The 21209-nt window shown below is 38.9% G+C and overlaps 1 long non-coding RNA gene and 2 pseudogenes across 1 annotated transcript in view; all 3 read right to left on the reverse strand.

Moving 5' to 3' along the window:
• Positions 1 to 6294, reverse strand: part of LOC141374165 (uncharacterized) — a 64173-nt gene extending 57879 nt beyond the window's left edge. The window contains exons 1-2 of the long non-coding RNA XR_012380817.1: positions 6189 to 6294; positions 199 to 316 (exon numbers count right to left, since the gene is read on the reverse strand). This is a non-coding gene — a long non-coding RNA (uncharacterized lncRNA). The remainder of the gene's footprint in view (positions 1 to 198; positions 317 to 6188) is intronic.
• A 9140-nt stretch (positions 6295 to 15434) lies between these two features.
• LOC112832524 (U6 snRNA-associated Sm-like protein LSm3 pseudogene) lies at positions 15435 to 16348 on the reverse strand (annotated as a pseudogene).
• A 2398-nt stretch (positions 16349 to 18746) lies between these two features.
• LOC112832525 (14-3-3 protein theta-like) lies at positions 18747 to 20865 on the reverse strand (annotated as a pseudogene).
• Positions 20866 to 21209: the final 344 nt, after the last annotated feature.

The raw sequence follows: 21209 nt of genomic DNA on the forward strand, positions 1-21209 counted from the left end.
AGAAGTAGTAATGGCTGATAAACCCCCCAAAAAGTTTTGTATCTAATTATTGCAATTTTTTTTAAATTTGTGAATTAAAAACGAGAAAGAGAATTAAAAAACGAGAAAGAGAAAGAGAGAGAGGGGAAAAAAGCCCGTAAAATATGTCAGTGAACTTAATCCCCCAGGGAACCTTCTGAAAAACTGTGTGGAACCCACCTTAGAATTGTCCCACCAGGGAATAGGGAAGCCAGTCCCAGTAGTTGAAGATGGTGTTGACTCTGCATTTCTGATTCCCGTGGTACTAAGCGTACCTGTGGGGCTGCAGAAGGGCCTCCTGTGGAGAAGCAAAGACACAGGAGGTGTCAGTCAGATGGCAGCTGTTGCTACAGCCACAGGAAGGTAAACTTAGATAAGGATGGGTGTGGCATATGGGGTGGGGTGTTAACAGTTTCTGTCAAACAGAAACTGGATTGAACCGTGAAGGGTGAGCTTCCTAATATTTCAACCATGAGTTATGCCTACTTAGCTGCTCCATCACTGGTCTCAGGCACAGGGCAGACTCTGCCCCCGTACACTTGCTCATGGAACAGAAGCAAAAAGCACCTTGCCTCAGGCAGGTGCGTGCAAGAGAAAAGAGGAGTGGGCTGAGGCAGGCCTGCTTGCTAGTCAGGTAAATCACGCCTTCCTGGAGGAGGAGTGTCAGAGGAGAAAGAGAGGGAGGGCCCCAAGAAAAATCAAAGTATAAAAGCTAATACTGCAATTAAAAAGAAGAAGAAGAGGGGTGCCTGGGTGGCTCAGTCGTTAAGCGTCTGCCTCCAGCTCAGGTCATGATCCCAGGGTCCTGGGATCCAGCCCCGCATCGGGCTCCCTGCTCCGCGGGAGTCTGCTTCTCCCTCTCCCACTCCCCCTGCTTGTGTTCCCTCTCTTGCAGTCTCTCTCTCTCTGTGTCAAATAAATAAATAAAATCTTTAAAAAAAAGAAGAAAGAAAATAGTGGTATTCACATATTATTTCAGATTATCAAGGTATACACCCCCTAAGTAGTTAAAAAATTGCAGAAGTTACCTGTTGGGGAATGGGAATTGGGATTAGGAAGACCAGAAGAGGGACTGCTCTTTTTCACTACAACCTTAATCATACTATTTGACTTTTTAATTCTGAATCTACGTATTATTTTGATAAAACATAAATTTGAAAAAACTATATAGCAGACCCACCACACTGAGGAGAAAAAACTTTTTTTTTTAACAGACATGACAATAATCCTAATTAGAAAAAATTCTACATGAAGAGTTTTTACTTTTATAATCAGGAAAATACAAATACATACTAAAAATACTTTAAAATACCTAAAGCATGTATGAGTTGGACTCCCTGATATGGTCCTTCTACATATTAGGAATTTATTAAGTTTATTTTATTTCAGTAATTAATTCTAAGAAGCAACAGTGAAAATAAATTAAGAACATATAATCTGCTAGTTCAGACACCCCTCTTTGAAAAGTCTGTGACCCATTGGGGTGTAAATAAAACTAGTGAGATACCAATGTGAAATGCAAGAAGCTCTGGATTTGGAGTAAAAAAAAAAAACAACCCAAAAACTAAATTGGAGTTCTAGATCTGCCACCCACTAACTCTGATGTTGGTTATGTTCTTTGAGTATCACTGACCCTTGTTTTCCCTCTGTAAAGGGGGTTAACAACACTGACCTCACAGGATTATTTTTTAGATGAAGTGAAATAATGTATGAAAGCACTGTAAACAGTTATATAAATATAGGTATCTATTTGAAAACTCTGTTTTAAATATTATATTTAAAAACAAAAAACTAAGGGTGCCTGGGTGGCTCAGATGGTTAGGCATTTGCCTTTGGCTCAGGTCGTGATCTCTAGGTTCTGGGATTGAGCCCGCTGTAGGGCTCTAGGCTCAGCGGGGAGTCTGATTCTCCTTCTCCCTCTGTCTCTCCCTCTGCTCATGCTCTCACTCTCTCTCTCTCTGTATCTCTTGTCTCAAGTGAATAAATAAAATCTTTAAAAAAAGAACACAAAAAAATCCGAAAAACTAATTATAGATAACCTATTAAAAGAAAAATTATAAGGGCACATTTTAAAATTTAAAACTTCATTAGAAAATATATTTCAATTTAAGGCGTATATGAAGATAAATATTTCCATCACTATGTGCTGGCTAGGTAGTACCTTGGCATACTTATTACAATTGTGTTTTTCACCTTACAATTTTTTTTATCTGATTATAAAAGTAATGTGTGTTTATTATATATCCTCAAATGTACCTTCCCCCAAAATGACTTCTAATGGTTCCAAATCATTCCAACAAGCAGCTGTGCAGTAATTTGACATCTTCCTATTGTTAAGATAGTTCGGTTGTTTCTAATTTTTCAGTATTATAATTGACTTGGGTTCAGTATGCTACTACACAAACTGTTACACTGAGTCAGAATTCCCTATTTACTCATTGGGTTCCCCACTGGACAATAAGTTTTGTGAGGGATTTTTTTTTTTCTGCCACTGTTACTTAGTGCCTAGTATTTTGTCTAGAACATAGTATCTACGTATATAAATATGTGCTGTGTGAATGAACAAAGGAATGAATTAATGAATGCTAGTATTTCCCCATAGGATTTAAGTGGAATTGCAGGGATGCCTAACAAAATGAGATAACCTTTATGAAAGCACTTTGTGTGTTTTAAACTTTATTATCTTTTAGTCAAGATTATTTTTGCTGTTTTAACTGTTACCATGAACCAGAACAATAAGAAGGAGACGTGTGAGGGGCAGATGTGGGCATCGGTGGGGGGGGACATGATATGGGGGGGGGGCGACACATGCCTCTTCCTATCCTAGACACTGGCAAGCAGGCTGTATTTAGAGCTCTTTGTAGGCCTTGGCAAGGACAAAGCTTTCGTCTTAATAGAATTCTCTGTTGGCAGTGCAGGAAGTAGCTGTTTCAAAGCAGGAAGGGGAAAGAGAAAAGGGAATGACTGTGGGAGGGGAAATTATTTTTCTCATTTTCTACAAAATATGAGTTGGACATACACAAAGAGGAATATATGGAAAGAAATGCAGACTGCGCATTGACCCCCTCTGTATACCTAAGTTCTGTGCTGGAGGCCAACACAAACGTGTATTTGCTAAAATCCAATACAGTGTGCTGCTCCAGGGCAGTACGTTGAAATAACCATAGAGGTTAGTAAGCCCTGGAAAAGCAATGTGTATCACAGGAGGAGTGCTGTATTAGGGTAATTTCTGATTTAAAGGGGGCACAAAGGAACCCTCTGGGTGATGAAAATAGCTCATATCTTGTTTAGCAACTGCCGCAGCTCTGAACTGAGCACTTAGGCTCTCTGTGCATTTTATTGAAAGTGAATGGTGGAGGCTGCCTTTAGGCAATCAACTTGAGCAATGGAAACCTGAGTAAGGTAAAAGGGTCCACAGGGGCCACTGGGCTGAATACAAACAGGTCCATTAGGCAACCCACCTCAAAATATCCACAAGTCCTAGCTGACCAATGGGTTAGAAAAAAGGAGAACTGTATATGTTCCCATACCTCCTCACCTTCCCCCCTTAACTACAGCCCCCACAACCCCACCACCACCGCCCCCCCCTCCTGGCAGACAGTCTCTCCTTTGCTGTCCTGCCCACTACTCCTTTGCAGTGTATTCTGTAAACTTCTCTCTCTTTTGTTCTGCTTAGGGTGAATTCTTTCACTGCCAGTCTCGCCGGCCTCCACTGGATCCGGTCGTGTCACAGAAACTATACCTCAATTTTAAAAATTATTACATAATAGAGTTTTTTTTCTGGTTGCGAAAATAACATGCATTCATTATAGAAAGTTTAGAAAATACTGATATGCACAAAAAAGGAAATAAAAATTCTATGGAGTTTTATTGCCCGGAGACAATCACCCTTAACATTTGTGTCATTGTTATCTGAGTTTCCATTATCCCACCATCCCATTTAAGAGGCTACCTAATAAAGCAGTAGTTATCATAACACGGACATATTCAACTAATGAACTGACCACTTATAAAATTTGTCCCCACCCAACATCCTCTAACTTAACGCTAGGTTTCGTCCGTCCCCACCCATCCTGTCAAAGTGCTTGTCCAGCAGCTGCTGCCTGAATGTTGGAGGTAAACATCCACAAATGTAATGGAAATTGACCCTAAAGTGAATTGTGAATTTTTTTAAAAAGCAAGGTATACTTCATAAAGTCAGTGAACATAATGTTGGAAAACTGTAGGATCACGTAAAAGCCATGGAAAAGCAAGTTCCATCTGATGTGCGTGTACTAAAAGAAAATAAACAGGTCTGATGACAAGCACTTCAAAAGAGAATGATTCGGCGATCAAAGATTAGAAGAAGCGCTTTGAAAATAATGAAGCCCTCAAATTATTTTTGTTACAAAAGTTAGGATAGTACTACAAAAGTCAGCCATAAAATGTTGAAGAATATTATACCATACTATCATATGATTTTATTCAAGAGAAAAAGTTAAAATAACAATATTTTAAGCTTTTTCCCATTTTCTTAAAGATTTATTTATTTGAAAGAGAGTGCATGTGTATCCCCCCACCACACACACACACACACACACGCACGCGCACACACACACACACACACACACGTGGGGGGGGGCAGAGGGAGAGAGAGGAAGAGAGAGAGAGCATGAGCACATCTCAAGCAGCGCATCTCAAGCAGACTTCTGCTGATGGTGGAGCAGGACACGGGGCTTGATCTCATGATCCCGAGATCATGACCTGACCGGAAATCAAGAGTTGGACATTTAATGGACTGAGCCACCCAGGCGCCCCTCCCAATCAAACATTTAAAAACCTATTTTCTATAACAGCATCACAAATATTAATGTGCACAGGAATCACCTGGAGATCTTGTCAAAATATAGATTATGATTCAACTAGGTCAGGAGAGGGGCCATAGAGTCCGCATTTCTAACAAGCTCCCAGGAATGCTGATGCTGGTAGTCTTTGGTCCTTACTTTGAATAGTAAGACTGTAAAATTGTAGTTTAAGTAGATTCACCTTAAATGGCCTTTATCCAATACCATCTTTGAATATTGAGAAACTCCTTCCTATCCTTCCAACTATTTCTAATTTAACTGTTCTAGACACATACATGGTTCTCAAATAAAATCACCTGGAGTGCTTGTTTAAACAGAAATTGTTGGGCCCTATACTCAGAGTTTTTCTCTTAGTACATCTGGGGTGGGGGGGTCCTTTCTTGCTAGTTCTCAGGTGATGCTAATGGTGTTGGTCCAGTATATACTTGGTTAATCACTAGTTTAGAATGATTGCAAATAACTTCCAGGGAGTTGCTTACAATACCCAAATTAGACATTCTACTTGTAACATTTTCAAAACAGGGTGCCTGGGTGGCTCAGTTGGTTAAGCGACTGCCTTCAGCTCAGGTCATGATCTGGGAGTCCCGAGATCGAGTCCCACATCGGGCTCCTGGCTCAGCGGGGAGCCTGCTTCTCCCTCTGACCCTTTCCCCTCTCATACTGTTTCTCTCTCTCTCAAATAAATAAATAAAATTAAAAAAATTTTTTTTCAAAACAAAGAGCAAGATGGGAATTGTATGGATCACAGGAACAAGCCCCAAACATTTAACTATCTGAATGTTCCTGCTATTTACTGAACTCACTGATCCAGCTCATTGCCCAAGGTTCGGTTTTACTTTATATATAATGTATGTCAGTGTTCTCTGTTTTGACTGCAAAATTATTTTTATTAATGATTTTCTATAATTTTGTATATTTTTAATTATATTTCTAAAGAGAGTAGGGGTGCCTGGGTGGCTCAGTCCTCAAGCGTCTGCCTTTGGCTCAGGTCATGATCCCAGGGTTCTGGGATCAAGCCCCGCATCAGGCTCTCTGCTCAGCGGGAAGCCTGCTTCTCCCTCTCCCACTCCCCCTGCTTGTGTTCCCTCTCTCACTGTCTCTCTCTCTCTTTCAAAAAATAAATAAAGATCTTTAAAAAAAAATAGAGCAATAAAACTACATATATGACATAGGCTTAGATGATCAATTGTTTTATCTCATTGCTGTTGACAAAGGTTTGCCCCTCACTTTTACAAGGAGTGGGTGGCTCTGCCATCATCTTGTTGATTGTGCTTGCATTCTTCGAATGTGCAAATACATACATTTTCATTTGTATGAACTACTCACCACACACAGTTTTCTTGTATGGATCCGTTCAGACAATCCTCTCATTTTGAGAAGATTACTTAGTTAAAAGCAGATAATACAATCTTCAGATCCACTTCCTATATTTGTAATCTGCAATACAACGCAATAGGCGAAAAATGAACAATCAACTTAAGACTTCACTATAAACTGCTGTCTTCTGAGGACCTACAACTCAGGATACTGCAAACCCTTAATCACTACTCTCAGTATTTGTTATTCAGTAGGCAATGTAGTCCTGTAGCTGCATTTTCATCCAGCACACAGATTTCCTAATAGGCCAGAGTGATACGGTGGGAAGCTGTGTCAGATACCCCAGGAGGAAGCAGTTTGTAGTGGCTAAGTGCTCTGGTTCTAGAGTCAGATAGTATAGTTCAGATACTGGCTCTATCACCTGCTATAAGTTCTGTGGTCTTAAGCAAGGACCTGGATCACTCTGTGCCTCAGTTTCCTCATCTGTAAAATGGGAATAATAATAGAGCATATTTCACAGTGTCACTGTGAAACTCAAATAAGTTAATACGGATAAAGCATTTAGAACAGTTCCTGGCACAAATTAAGAAGGCAATAAACATAGCTGTTTTATTTTGCCCTGAACACTGAATTGGAAGTCAGAGAGCTGGGTTCAAATCTTGACTAGTTTTGTGACTTTACATAAGCCATTTAATCTTTCTGAGCTTTGTCTGCAAAACAGGTCTCACAATCTCTGCCTTGCCAAGCTGATAGAATTGTGATCTCAAATAAAATAGTACATGTAAATGTGCTTTGGAAAACTGTAAAGCACTATCTAAATGTAAGAGTCAAAGTCCTTCTTTATAATTTTCTTTTATCATAAATCTTATTTTAAGGCATTTATATTATACAAAATATTTTATAAAATAGAAACATGATCAAAGCAGGAAAGATTCTTAGTGAATACTTTATTTTCTTACATTTTTATAGTCACTCATTTAGCAATTTAATTTTTTTTCTGACATTTAAAATGAAACTCACTAGAGGGCACCTGGGTGGCTCAGTCGGTTAAGTGTCTGCCTTCAGCTCGAGTCATCATCCCAGGGTCCTGGGACTGAGCCCTGCATCGAGCTCCGTGTTCAGCAGGGAGTCTGCTTCCCCCTCTACCCTTCCCTCTTGTTTGTGCTTTCTCTCTCTCTCTGTCAAATAAGTAAATAAAATCTTTATAAAGTGAAACTCACTAGAATAAAATTTCTAGTGTTCTTTTCTCCACTAAAAAAAAGAGAAACATTTTGTCATCGCTTGTCTTCTAGCTTTCTGGTATGCTATAAAGAGTGTGGGCTTTGAGAAAAGAAGACCAACACGAGTCCCATGTGAGCGGTGTGAATTTGCACGAGTTATTTAAATGTTCTGAGCTTCCATTTTATCACAGGGATAAGAGTGGCTGCTCAGCCCACCTCCCTGAGTAAGACCTGAAGAGGACCTAATGAAATACAAACTTTCATAGTTGTCATGGATTAGAGATAACATCAGATATCTAGCTCATGGATCAGTGAATTTTTTTTTCATAAAGACTAAATAGTAAATATTTTAGGCTTTGCAGGCCATAAGCCTCTGTCAAACTACCCAACTTTCCCACTGATGCACAAAGGCAACCATAGACGGTATGTAAACAAATGGGCATGGCTGTGTCCTAATAAGACTTTGTCGACCCTGAAGTTTGGTTTTCATATAAATTTCACATGGCATGCAATGTTCTTTTGATTTTTTTGCAAACCATTTAACTCATCATTCTTAGCACAAAAACAGGCAGTGGGCTGAAACTGGCCTATGAGTCATACTTTACTGACCTTTGGTCTAGCACAATGCCTAGCATGTAGCAGATACCAGTAGCTAATATTAGACATATAAAGTTCCTTTATAAAATGTCAATATTAGGTATAATCTATTGGCAACTTTCTTGTTCTTCATCATGATTTAAAGACTATCAGCACGTGTCTCATTATTACATCTGTACTCTCCCAATACCTTAGGCTATAATTCGTCTGGAACTGTGGACTTGGCATCATTAAAGCATTGATTTGGACTGTTGCTAAATCTTTTATATATATATCGATTTTTAATTTCTTGTTTTTCAATAAAATATTTTTAAAAATATTTTTTTAAAGATTTTATTTATTTGACACAGAGAGACAGCAAGAGAGGGAACACAAGCAGGGGGTAGTGGGAGAGGGAGAAGGAGGCTCCCCGCTTTGAGCAGGGAGCCCGATGGAGGGCTCGATCCCAAGACTCTGGGATCATGACCTGAGCTGAAGGCAGCCGCTTAACCAAGGCAGCCACTTAACCAACCAACCAAGGGGAGCCACCCAGACACCCCTAAAAAATCTTTTTTTAAGTAAATACTTAAAAATATAATATAAAATTTATATATATATTTATATAATATATTTATATATTATATATTTTATTATTTATTTATATTTTGTATATTTATTTATATTTTATATATTTGTATTTATATAATAAAAATATAAAAAATAATACTCATTCTAAAACTTTCAAAAAATGGAGAAAAGTAAAAAATGAGGAGGATCTCTCATTTTCCTGCTTAGTTATGTTTTCTACTTTCCCTTTTGAAGACCATTTTCTTTACTTAAACAACAGAAAAGAAGTGAAACAATAGTTAAGTGGTTATACTTTCTCTGCCGTCTGTCAGCATTACATCATTTTCTTCCTCCAAACATAGCTTTGTTTTGTTTTGTTTTAACTGAACTGTTTCTTTTTATCCTCAACTTCAGCTGGTTCTGTGCTTTATCCTTCCTGAGTCTTCCCTCCGTCTGTGTCCTTGGTTGTGCATACCTCTATTATCAGCATCTATCTCAACAGAGCCCGTTCTCCTGAGTCACATGTTCTTTCTTTGGTATTTCTTCCTCATCAGCTTTATGTGTGATTGTAATTTCTTATAACCCATGTTTTCCTAGCTACACCAACCTAAGCATAAAATGGAATCATATTAATGGTAATAAATAGTATTTTTTTTTCTGATTTTCACCCCAACCCTATTGCAGGACTTGTAGCTACTCTTAAAGTCTCATCCAGTTGTCTCTATGAAGTTCATAGGTGGTATGACATGTGTGCTCATCAACAAGTCATGTCAGCTCTCCCCTCTGTCTGCCATGATTCTCTCTTACCCAGACCACCTTTGGAGATATCTGCTGACAAAACCTTTGCTTCCCATGAAGTTACTTGGTAGTGCCCGACCATTGCCACTACTGCAGGTGATATCCATGCTAAGGGTATTTTCTCCTGAAGCTACAAACTATTAAAATCTCTCCCACTCTTAGAACTGGTTTTCATTCCTTCAGGGTGATGGGGGCTGGCCTCTACTGGCCACCACTATGGGGACTGGTCACCATTTCAGACTCATTGAATGTTAAAGTTGGAGGAGGCAATTTTTAGAATCTTTAATGCACTGAAGCCTGTTGCACAAAAGTAGGATCAAGGCTTTTCTCCTTTGGGCCTTAGCATTAAGAGATGAGTAACAAGATAGCATTGTCTTGTTCTTGTGGTATCTTACATAGTTTATTGAAACAGAGCTTTCATCTCTTGTATTCCCCTCTCCTTAGGATTCTAACATGGGTTTATAGCCTCTGGGGCAGAGGCTAAACCTGAGCAATAGACATCATGCTCTACTAATTTCCCCTCCTGTTGGCCAGGTATTGGTCCAAACCTAAGAGCACTACTTTCTCTTCCTTTAGAATGAATTCTTTCCCAGGAGACTCCTTTTCCTGCCATGCACAATAATGGAGGACTCATGCCCTGACACTAAATGCCAATGGTGATTAAAATCTAGGTTCAAGCCAGAATCCTCCACTGCATCAGAATTCTACCCCTTAGTCTCTCTCATTTTTCTTAATCTATTGTCCTTTTTAAATGATGTTGGCCATAAAACTATAGTTGACTTTCTCTGGGCTTTTAGAAATCTGTTTTTCTAAAATCTCCCATATGTTTTTGTAGTGGACATCTGTTGTTTTGCATATCTCCTCAAGAACATTGCTCCATCAGTTCTGCCTTTACTCTCCTATATCATCAGTTTCCTCTCTCCAATGGATCATTCTGTAACATATAAATTTCTCCCATTTAAAAAAAATCCTCTCTTGATATCCCTCTTCTAACTACTGCCCCATTTCTCTGCTCTGTTTTATTGCACAACACAGATATAAACTATGTTGTAGTTTTTAATATTTGCAATCTCCAAATTCCCTTCTTCTCGTTCTCTCTTGAACAGACTCTACAGGGTTTTTTCACCTTCAGACCATTTAAACTGCTCATGGCAAGTAGTTAAATCCAAACGTCAGTCCTTATTTTCACTTGACCTCTCTTCATTTGACAGAGTGATCTCTCCCTCTCTGAAGCATATTATTCTCTTTGCTTCCAGAATATCTCATCCTCTCAGATTGCCTCTTATCTCATTGACTGATGCTTCTCAGCCTGCAGTCTTCTTTAGGAATTCCTTATCATCGTCTTGACATCTAAACATTGAAGTACCTCATTCTTGGAGTTCTTTCCTCTATACTCTCTCTCTCTCCCAGTGATCTCATCCAGTTTCATGGCATTATATATCTGTATACTGATAAACTCTGCAGCCAAGAACTCTTACCTGAATCCTAGACACATATATTCAAGTGCCCATCAACATCCCCACTTTGAATCATTAACAAGTATCTCAAATTTAATAAGAATGCCGTGGAACTCCTATTCTTCTACAAACCTGTTCCTCGGACAGTTTTCTCCATCTCAGTTAATGGCAACTCTAGGCTTCTGATCACTCTTGCCACAAATCTCAGAGTTATCCTTGATACTTTCTCCTGCCCCCCACAATTCACTACCTTGAAAATATATCTAGAATCTGACCACTTTTAACCAAGTCCACTGTTATATCATTTTGGTCTAAACTATTAATATCTCTAATCTGGATTACTATACTGATCTCTTACCTAATCTCCTGCATCCTCCCTTTGGTTTACATTTTAAATGTCACCTAGATCATGTCATTACTCTGCTCAAGCTTTCCAGTGGCTTCTCAACTCATTAGAATCAAAGTCGATAGCCTTCAAGACCTTTTACAATCTTTGACCTATCACCTACTCTCCTCTGGCTCACTTTTGCAAGATACAAATCCACAAACACACTGCTTTCCTTCTCCCCTTTTACCCAGATATTTACAGAGCTCATTCTCTTGTCTGCTTTGGCTCAAATGTCCCCGTCTCAATAAGGCCTTCTCTGATAACCCTACATAAAATTGCAGTGATTTCTATTCCTTTTCCCTGATATTTTCCTACAGCACATATCACCACCTGAAATATTATATATTTTATTAATGTAGCTGTTTATTGTCTTTCTCACCCCTAGTTTTCTTTCTCACTAGAGTGCAAGGTCCAATAAAACAACGATTTTTGTCTTTATTATTCACTGTTATATATCTGGAATCTAAAATAAACCTACACTTCTGAGGCAAACAACCAAATTGTTTCCCTGAGAAGATGTCCTTATTTATATTTACTCCAACAGAGCACACAAGAATTTGTCTCACCATACCTAGGCCAGTATGGAATATTTTATCCAAAACAATTTGCTACCTTAATTGGTGAAAATTATAGCTTTTTAAATTCATATTCTTCTGATATTCTTAGGGTTGAATACATTTCTCTTATGTTTATTAGTCATTTTTCAAAGAGGGGGTGAACTAGTCTATTGGTACCCTTTACCCACTTATAATTGGGATTTCACTACTTTTTTCTCAGAGATTTGTATGCAAGCTTTATATACTAATTACATTAAATTTTTGTCTTATATATGGTAAATATTATTGTCAGTTTATTCTTTGTATTTTATTTCTATTTTGTGTTTTGATGTGTAAAATCTCTATATTTTTATGTAATCATATCTATCATCCCTCTGTTATTTTTACATTAAATTTAAGTTTGGGAGCCAGAAAAATAAATAAATAAATCTTTTAAAAACAAAACAACAGGGGCACCTGGGTGGCTTAGTTGGTTGGGCATCTGCCTTTGGCTCAGGTTGTGGTCCCAGGGATCAAGCCCCACGTCTGGCTCCCTGCTCAGCAGGGAGTCTGCTTTTCGCTTTCCTGCTCCCTCTGCTTGTGTGTGCTCTCTCTCTCTGTGTCAGATAAATAAGTAAAACTTTTAAAAAATAAAATAAAAATAAAAACAACAACAACAACAAAAACAAAAATGAAATGGGGCGCCTGGGTGGCTCAGTTGGTTGGGGGACTGCCTTCGGCTCAGGTCATGATCCTGGAGTCCTGGGATCGAGTCCCGCATTGGGCTCCCTACTCAGCAGTGAGTCTGCTTCTCCCTCTGACCCTCCCCCCTCTCATGTGCTCTCTCTCTCTCTCTCTCATTCTCGCTCTCTCAAATGAATAAATAAATAAATAAAATCTTTAAAAAAAACAAAAAACAAAAATGAAATAAAATAAGCAGCTGTAATTCTTGAAATAGCACCTTAATTTTCCTTCATGGAATTATTCCTTTTTAGTCGAATAGTACTGACTTTAGCTCCTCAGCTTCAGATTTAGTATGTGTCTGATATATTCCTACTCCCATCCCTCACACAGGTCATATAATTGGCTTAGGGATGGGCCCATAACACAAGCCTGCCAAATGAGTCTCCAATCCCACACTTCTGTGAAAAATGTTCAGAAAGAGATCTTCTCTTTCTAATGAGCTTGCGAACCCTCTAGGACATAACCTCAGAGCTCTTGGAGGTCATCTTGCCACTATGAGAGGTGACCCTGTCTTAAGAATGAAGCCAGCAGACAGGAAAGCAAATAATAACAAAAGAGAAATAGTGGTTCTTGATGACTTATTTTGAAAACCTTGATCCAACTGTGACTGAGTTAAAATTTGAATTGGATTCTTGCCACTGACAACTAAAAAATACTAACAAATTCGGACTCTACTCCCAGTGTCCAACCTTAATGTGACACTGCCTCTTCTCTTGATCTCCTTGTAGCTTCTGTATGCTTCACTAACTGGTTTTTCCTTATTAGTAAAAGTCAAGTCTAGAGTATAAGTTTCCCTTATTGCTTCTTTAGTCTTCTGAGTAATAAAATTATCAGGTGGCAAGTAAAGACTTTTCCTAATTCTTTGCCTTTAGCAGAATAGAACATTCAATACACATTGGAATAGTTGAAGTCCCTCCTCTAAATTGCCTCAGTGCCAGTTTTGTAACTAGACTTAGAAAGTAGCATCTCAAACATCCGTCTAGTTAGGTGACATGCTGCATAATCTTACAGTAATATCACTTGCATTTCTCCCTTTTTGTACTGAACAAAATTATTTTCATTATCTCTATCCTTAGGTTTCTAGATCTCCTTATAAATGAACACTATTTTTTGAAGTCAGGAAACATTTATCGAATCCAAACTCCAAGCCTGGTACTTTTCTAGATGCTAGGAATATAAAGATGAAATTTTATCTTGTTCTATAGTCGTATCTTGTCACAGAGTAGGTGTTTGGTAAACATTTGTTGAGTTAGTAAATAAGTGGATACATTGATATACAGAACTACTTGAATATTCATTGGATCTATTTCCTTTGAACAAGATTTACCTTTCTACTGACATATTTTAGTCCATTCCAACAATTCTTGGCAGGGATGATGATAGCAATAGCTTTGATTTATAAAGTACTAACTGACAACAAATGCAATGTTTTATTTATGTTTTCACTATTCCAGTCAGTAATCTTTGGGTGGATAGGAACAAAAACTAATTCAAGTTAACTTAAATGAAAAGGGTTTATAGTACATTGCAGTAAAAGTGTTGTCATATCAATCCAAGAATACCCATAACTAATTGCGGTAATTGTGCCAGAGAGGAGTTCTAGATTCATGGCATTTCTTGGGACCTCAACAGCAGAAATTCATAAATGTGACCCTTTTGTATTATTGTTAATTACCATGACTCACAGGTATTCCACATGCCTGCTTCTTTCTCTTGTACTCTGGTCAATTGGCCACTCCTGTTTCAAGCAGCTCATGGCCAGTTACAAAAACATGACATTAAATGGCAGTCGGCACTCAATGTGGAAAAGACTGACAGTGAAGGAGATGGGGGTGAATTTAAGGGAATTTAAGCCTCATTTAAAGGGGACTGCCAATTGTTGCCTTGTGGGAAAATGAATCTATTTTTGCTACAGTATCTGACTTTTCACAAGGAGCTGGAAATCCTGAGTGAAATTTCTTAATTTTTGAAGAATGGCAACTAAGTTAAAAGAAAAAAAAAAAAAAAAGCCTGCATGGGCAAACCCTGTGTGTGCCTGTCTAAAAATGGTAACATAGCAGGTCGACCTGCTTATTCTTAGAAAGGCCTACTTACAGGTTGACCCTTGGCTGGCATTTGGGAACTTGAACTTTGGGAGGGCTCCCACCATTCCCAAAACTGATAAGAGTGACTCACTGTGCCTGAACTGTTTGTACAAACAATATGGATGATGCCAAGCTCCTGCTTTCCTTCTGGGAGTCTGGAATTTTGATATCTGCCTGGCAGAAGCTGCCTACATGACCAGTTCCTGATAAAAACCCAGGTGCTGAGGCTCTAATGAGCTTCTTGCTTGGCAGCATTCCATGTGTGTTGTTATAACTTATTGCTGGGGCAAGTAAGCCCATCCTGTGTGACTCCATGGGAAAGGACCCTTGAAAGTTTATTCCTGGTTTATCCTGGACTTTACCCCATGTGCTTTTTCTTTGCTGATTTGGCTGCATATCCTTTGCCATGATAAATCATAGCCTTTGAGTAGGACTACATGTTTAGTCCTGTACATCCTCTTAGTCAATCATCAAACTAAGGAATGGTCTTCGGGACCCCTGACAGAGACTCAAACAAAACTCACCTTTGAGCCAAGTCCAGCCCACAGGGTATTACTTTTTAATCTCTAATCTAAGAATTGGTCATGGGCAGGACAAGCACCACTCCAAAATGGAGCATTTTTCCATGCCTTATCTCATTTAATCTTCACAACCTTGCAAAATAAAGGATGTGGTATTTTTTTTTCCTGAAAAAAAGAGTTCTGCATCTTGGCGATCACATTTATTGAAAGGGTTGGAAAAAAATTAAAATGCCCTTTAGCTTAAGAATTTTTGAGTTTTCTGCAAATCAACTCATTTCAGGAGTGGAAGAATCCTTGGTCATTTCTTAATATCAAAATTTATGCAGGTTTCTCTTTTGAATGTCTTCTACATTTAAAGAGGCAATCATACAAAAGCTCCTGTATTCCATACATGATAAATTCTTTGTTTCAGCCAACTCAGTGGAGGGGCAACTAGTACAACATCATCTCCCCAGACAAAAAGCATTGGAATATTCCATTGTGTTGATTTATATATCTCTTCGTATGTTTCCTCATCAATTTCTATAGTAGTCACAGTTTCTTCCACATCTCCCAATATCATATTTAAATGCTGATCATAAGCATGTAATCTGCCTCGAAGCTCTCTGTCATTTCTCATTTTCACATAAATTTGCTCATCCAGGCTGAGCCTGATGAGATCCAGGGGCTCTTCTACAGTGTTGGTAGTTTGTTGCTGGTCCATGTCGTCTGCCGTGCCCTTTCCCCCAAAATAAACATTTTTATAATCCCATTTTACTCATGAGGAAATTGAGACTCAGAGAGCTAACTTAAGCTTGCACAAAGTCATATAACCAGTAAGTGGAAGAGGCAGGACTCAAACAGAGCTAAATCCCATTTTATCTCCATATTGCCTCTATGAAATTATGTTAAAATTTCAGGATCACTTTATTTTCCATTCCCACATATAGCATTTATATCTCTGGAGCTAAAAGTATTCTTATCACTCCTCTTCCTTGCAATATCTGCCTTTCTCTTATTCCATTCCAATCTTCCCTTCCTATCAGCCATGAATGAGGCTTTCTAAGCCAGTATAGGAGGTGGAAATGTGCATGGACAAGGAAAGGGAAGAATAACTCAGCAGCTTGGTCAGCCTTCGCTGGCCTGTCAGAAATCCCAAAAATAGGGTCTGAAGTGGTATGGGGAATGCAGGGTTAATTTGGATCCACATTCAAGAGGGGATGTGATGATTATTACTGCCTCCTCGACTACAGAAGTTTTTGTCAAAGGGACAGTGATAGTTGCCCCAGAGGGATCCATGGTGTTTGAAGCAGACTCTGATCTAGCATCCAAGGGACAGTGGCATAGTTGGGATATCAGGATAAGAGGGTGAGAAATGGATAGGTAGGTTGTCAAGGCCCCAGCTGAGGGTACAGGACTGAGCGACATTCTCAGGAAAAATTGACATGAAAACCAGACATCTGGGTAGAAGCCCCACTCTAAGACCTGAACTCCCAGAGTTAAAAATTAGGAAGGGAAAATGTAGCTTGATGGCTAATCAAGTACTCTAGGGTCCTCGTCTGGTCTACTGACTATCAAGCTTAGAACAGGAAGACTAATTCCAGCCTCTTTTTTGAGTAACCTTCTAGGTAATGATAGAACTGAATGCATAAAGCTGAGCAGACCTGTCTGTGTCTGGGCAGAGCTGAACATTGTAGGGACTGGCCTTCTTACCTGAGGAATAAACTAAAATAGGTTTGCCTAGCTTTGCAATATTGATACAACACCTCTCTGGAAAGATTCAGTGAAGTATACATAAAGCAAATGATACTCAGGGAGACACAATTTCAATGGACTCTTGAGATTATATACTTAAAAAAAAAGATTTTATTTTTAAGTAATCTCTATACCCAACACGGGTCTCAAACATATAACCCCAAGATCAGTCACATGCTCTACCAACTAAGCCAGACAGGCACTCCAAGATACTATACTTTTTTTAAAGTATAGTATCATATTAACAACGTGAATGATTATTCCCTTACCAATATGATCTGTGGATATATTTTTTAAAGATTTTATTTATTTGACAGAGAGAGAGACAGCAAGAGAGGGAACACAAGCCAGGGGAGTGGGAGAGGGAGAAGAAGCTCCCTGCTGAGCAGGGAGCCCAATGTAGGGCTCCATCCCAGGACCCTGGGATCATGACCTGAGCCGAAGGCAGACCTTTAATGACTGAGCCACCCAGGTGCCCCTGTTCTATGGATATTTTGATGCTAGGTAGTCTCTGAGTTATAAATATCAGTCTTATGAGCATCCTGGCCATTTATGCATCCACTAATACCTGCTGATATTACATGTGCCTACTATGTGCCTCAAGGTCATTGTGCAGTCATACTAACATTTATTGAGCATTTACCCTGCAATCTGCATTGTTCATTACATACATTAACTCTTCATTGTTCACAATAATCCTATGAAGGCAGCTATCACTGTTATATCCATTTTATTATTTTTTAAGATTTTATTTATTTGACAGAGAGACACAGCGAGACAGGGAACACAAGCAGGGGGAGTGGGAGAGGGAGAAGCAGGCTTCCCATGGAGCAGGGAGCCCCATGTGGGGCTCCATCCCAGGACCCTGGGATCATGACCCAAGCCAAAGGCAGACGCTTAATGACTGAGCCACCCAGGCGCACCTATATCCATTTTAAAGGGGGAAAAATAAAGCACAGAAAAGTTCAGTACAACTTTTGGTTGTATGTGGAAATGTTCCTAGCTTCAAGCAATAAACAATTTAGAGAGATAAGAGATAACTAAATATAGACAACCAGTCACACTGCCTCCCCACACATTCACCCAAAGACTGCCTTGATCCTGAATATTTCCACCCTCTGTTCCAGTTGGCACCCAAGCTACTCTAATGCCACCTGTTGATCAGCATGGGGAACTGTCTAACTCAGTACTTTCCTATAATCCTATTCTAGTGGGATTTTGTCCTACATTCCCCTCACCCCTTTATTTCTAGTCTTAAATATCCACTTTATTCAACACGATACTCAATACATATCATTTACCTCTGAAGAAGAGATGGCTTATGGTAAAACACCTATTCTAAGAAATGTAATCCATTGTGAAATATCAAATGGATGATTCCATAAACATGAATCGGTTTCTTTGCTATAGAAAATCCAAGTGGAGTGGGGCACGTGGGTGTCTCAGCCGGTTGTGTCTGACTCTTGGTTTCGGCTCAGGTCATGATCTCAGGCTCATGGGATCTGGCCCTGCGTGAAGCTCTGTGTTCAGCATGGAGTCCGCTTGAGCTTCTCTCTCTCCCTCTCCATCTGCCCCTCCGCCCCACTTGTGTGCTCTGTCTCCCAAGTGAATAAATAAAACCAAAACAAAAAAAAAATAGGGTGCCTGGGTGGCTCAGTCATTTAAGCGTCTGCCTTCAGCTCAGGTCATTTTCCCAGGGTCCTGGGATCAGGTCCACATGGGGCTCTCTGCTCAGCGGGGAGTCTGCCACTCCCTCTGTCCCTCCCCCCTCCCCAGCGTGTGGGCTCACTCTCTCTCTCTCTCTCTCTCTCTCTCGCAAAAATAAATAAATAAAATCTAAAAAAAATAATAAAATAAGTAAAGGGGAAAAAAAAGAAAATCCAAGGAATGGAGATGTGTAAAAAGGTTTCTTGAAGGAAAAAGGATGACACCTTGTATACATTTAGTTTTCTGCATTTTTCTGCACCTCACCTTCTTCTTCTGCACTGCCCAATGTTCATAATGTTAGGTTGTCACTAAGCATGATAAGGGTGCTGTCTTTGTATGAGTCTTCTTTCAGTGCATTAAGTTCTGTGATGGCTTCATCAGAAGTGGTCTTAGGCATGGCACAAAAATAGACACATAGATCAATGGAACAGAATAGAGAGCCCAGAAATAAACCTACAGTTATATGGTCAATTAAGCTACAATGAAAGGGGCAAGAATATACAATGGGGAAAAGACATAATCTTCAATAAATAGTGCTGGAAAAACTGGACAGTTACATGCAAAAGAATAAAACAGGACCAGTTTCTTACACCATACACAAAAATAAACTTAAAATGGATAAAAGACCTAAATGTGAGGCCTGAAACCATAAAACTTCTAGGGAAAAAACATAGTAATTTCTTTGATATTAGCCATAGGAACATTTTTTCTAGATATGTCTTCTCTGGCAAGGGAAACAAAAGCAAACATTAAGCTATTGAGACTACATTAAACTAAAAAGCCTTTGCACAGCAAAGAAAACCATCAACACAATGACAAAGTAACCTACTGAATAGGAGAAGAAATTTGTAAATGATATGTCCGAGAAAGGGTTTATATCCAAAATATATAAAGAACTTATACAACTGAGCACCAAAAAGAAAACAACAAAATATCCAGTTAAAATGGGCAGCAGACTCATATAGACATTTTTCCAAAAAAATCATAGAGATGGCCAACAGACACATGAAAAGATACTCAACATCACTAATCATCAGGGAAATACAAATCAAAACCACAATGCCATATCATTACCTTACACCTGTCAGAATGACTAGCATCAAAAAGACAAGAAACAAGGGTTGACAAAGATGAAGAGAAAAAGGAACATTCCTGCACTGTTGGTTGGAATACAAATTGGTATAGCCACTGTGAAAAACAGTTTGGAGGTGGCTTAAAAATTTAAAAATAGAATTACCATATTATCCAGTAATTCCACTAAATACTGGGTATTTACCCACTAACTCAAAAGGATATATGCACCCCTATGTTTGTTCTTTGCAGCATTATTTATAGTATCCACCATATGGAAGTGTCCATTTAGATGAATGGATAAAGAAGATGTGGGGTGAAATATTACTTAGCCAAAAAAAAAAAAAAAAAAGAGTGAGATCTTGCTATCTGCAACAATATAGATAATGGACCTAGAGGGTAGAATGTTAAGTGAAGTAAGACAGAGAAAGACAAATACCATAAGATTTCACTCACATGTAGAATTTAATAACTAAAACAAATGAACAAACAAAGAAAAAAGAGGCAAACAATAAAACAAGACTCTTAAATATAGAGAACAATCTGATGGTGGCCAGAGGGGGGGAATAGATAAAGGGGATTAAAAGTGCACCGATAGTGGTGAGCACTAAGGAATGGACACAAATGTAAAATCATTATATTGTACACCTGAAACTAATATAACACTGTATGTTAATTATGCTTCAATAAAACAACAAAACAATAACAACAAAAGTAGTTTTAGCTAGTATGCAGGCAAGCTTTGGGTTATTAAGGATCTCATATTAGAGTACAGAAAAGAGCCCGCCCAATGTAGATTGGGTGTGTGGGTTGCATCTCTTTATAGTTTATATCAAATGCCTTTTGGAAAACTCCTCCAGAATTATCTATAGTTTGTTCTCAATCATTACCATGTGCAACAAAGGTTACTAGAAGTAAACTCCATTTTCAGATAAAAGACTTTACCTTTTGGATTAGTTGCATTGGCTATTAAGTACTTATCCAACAATTGCAGGACAATGGTGCAGATGAATCTCAGTTTAGACTCTTTCTCCCAGTAGTTCTTAATAACTTCTGGTCAGAGGTGTTCATCTTTTGTTCCATATTTGAGAAAATCCTCCAGGGGCAACTGCAGTCTCTGAAGACATTCTTATAGGCCACCTAGAGCAGGTTACATTCTGACTGGGCAGCTTGGTGCCAGCCTTTGTCATGGCCTTCATGCAGGTGGACATGTCAGAGCACTCAGCCTGCTCAGCCAGCTTGCCTTCAGGATCACTCTGTTCTCCTTGGTGAGCAGGTGGCATGCAGGTCTGGTGAGGTTCCAGGACCAGAACACAGAAGAGAGTGAGGGCAAGGCATTGAGGGTGTGAACACCAATAGGACATAAAGGAGTCCTCCTCAAGAGAACTTCTCTTCTCTGCAGTCACTTTGATCTACATTTGGCTTTAGCAGAGGACCCTCTGGGAGGCAAGGGGCAGGCAATTGTCTACACACCATTTTCTTTCTTTCTTTCTTTCTTTCTTTCTTTCTTTCTTTCTTTCTTTCTTTCTTTCTTTCTTTCTTTCTTTCTTTCTTTCCTTCTTTCTTTCCTTCTTTCTTTCTCTTTTTCTTCTTTCTTTTTCTTTCTTTCTTTCTTTCTTTCTTTCTT

Source organism: Callorhinus ursinus, unplaced genomic scaffold, assembly GCF_003265705.2.
Source record: "Callorhinus ursinus isolate GAN/ISIS: 27379988/994484 unplaced genomic scaffold, GSC_fseal_2.0 scaffold14, whole genome shotgun sequence".
In the NCBI taxonomy this organism is placed as follows: Eukaryota; Metazoa; Chordata; class Mammalia; order Carnivora; family Otariidae; genus Callorhinus; species Callorhinus ursinus.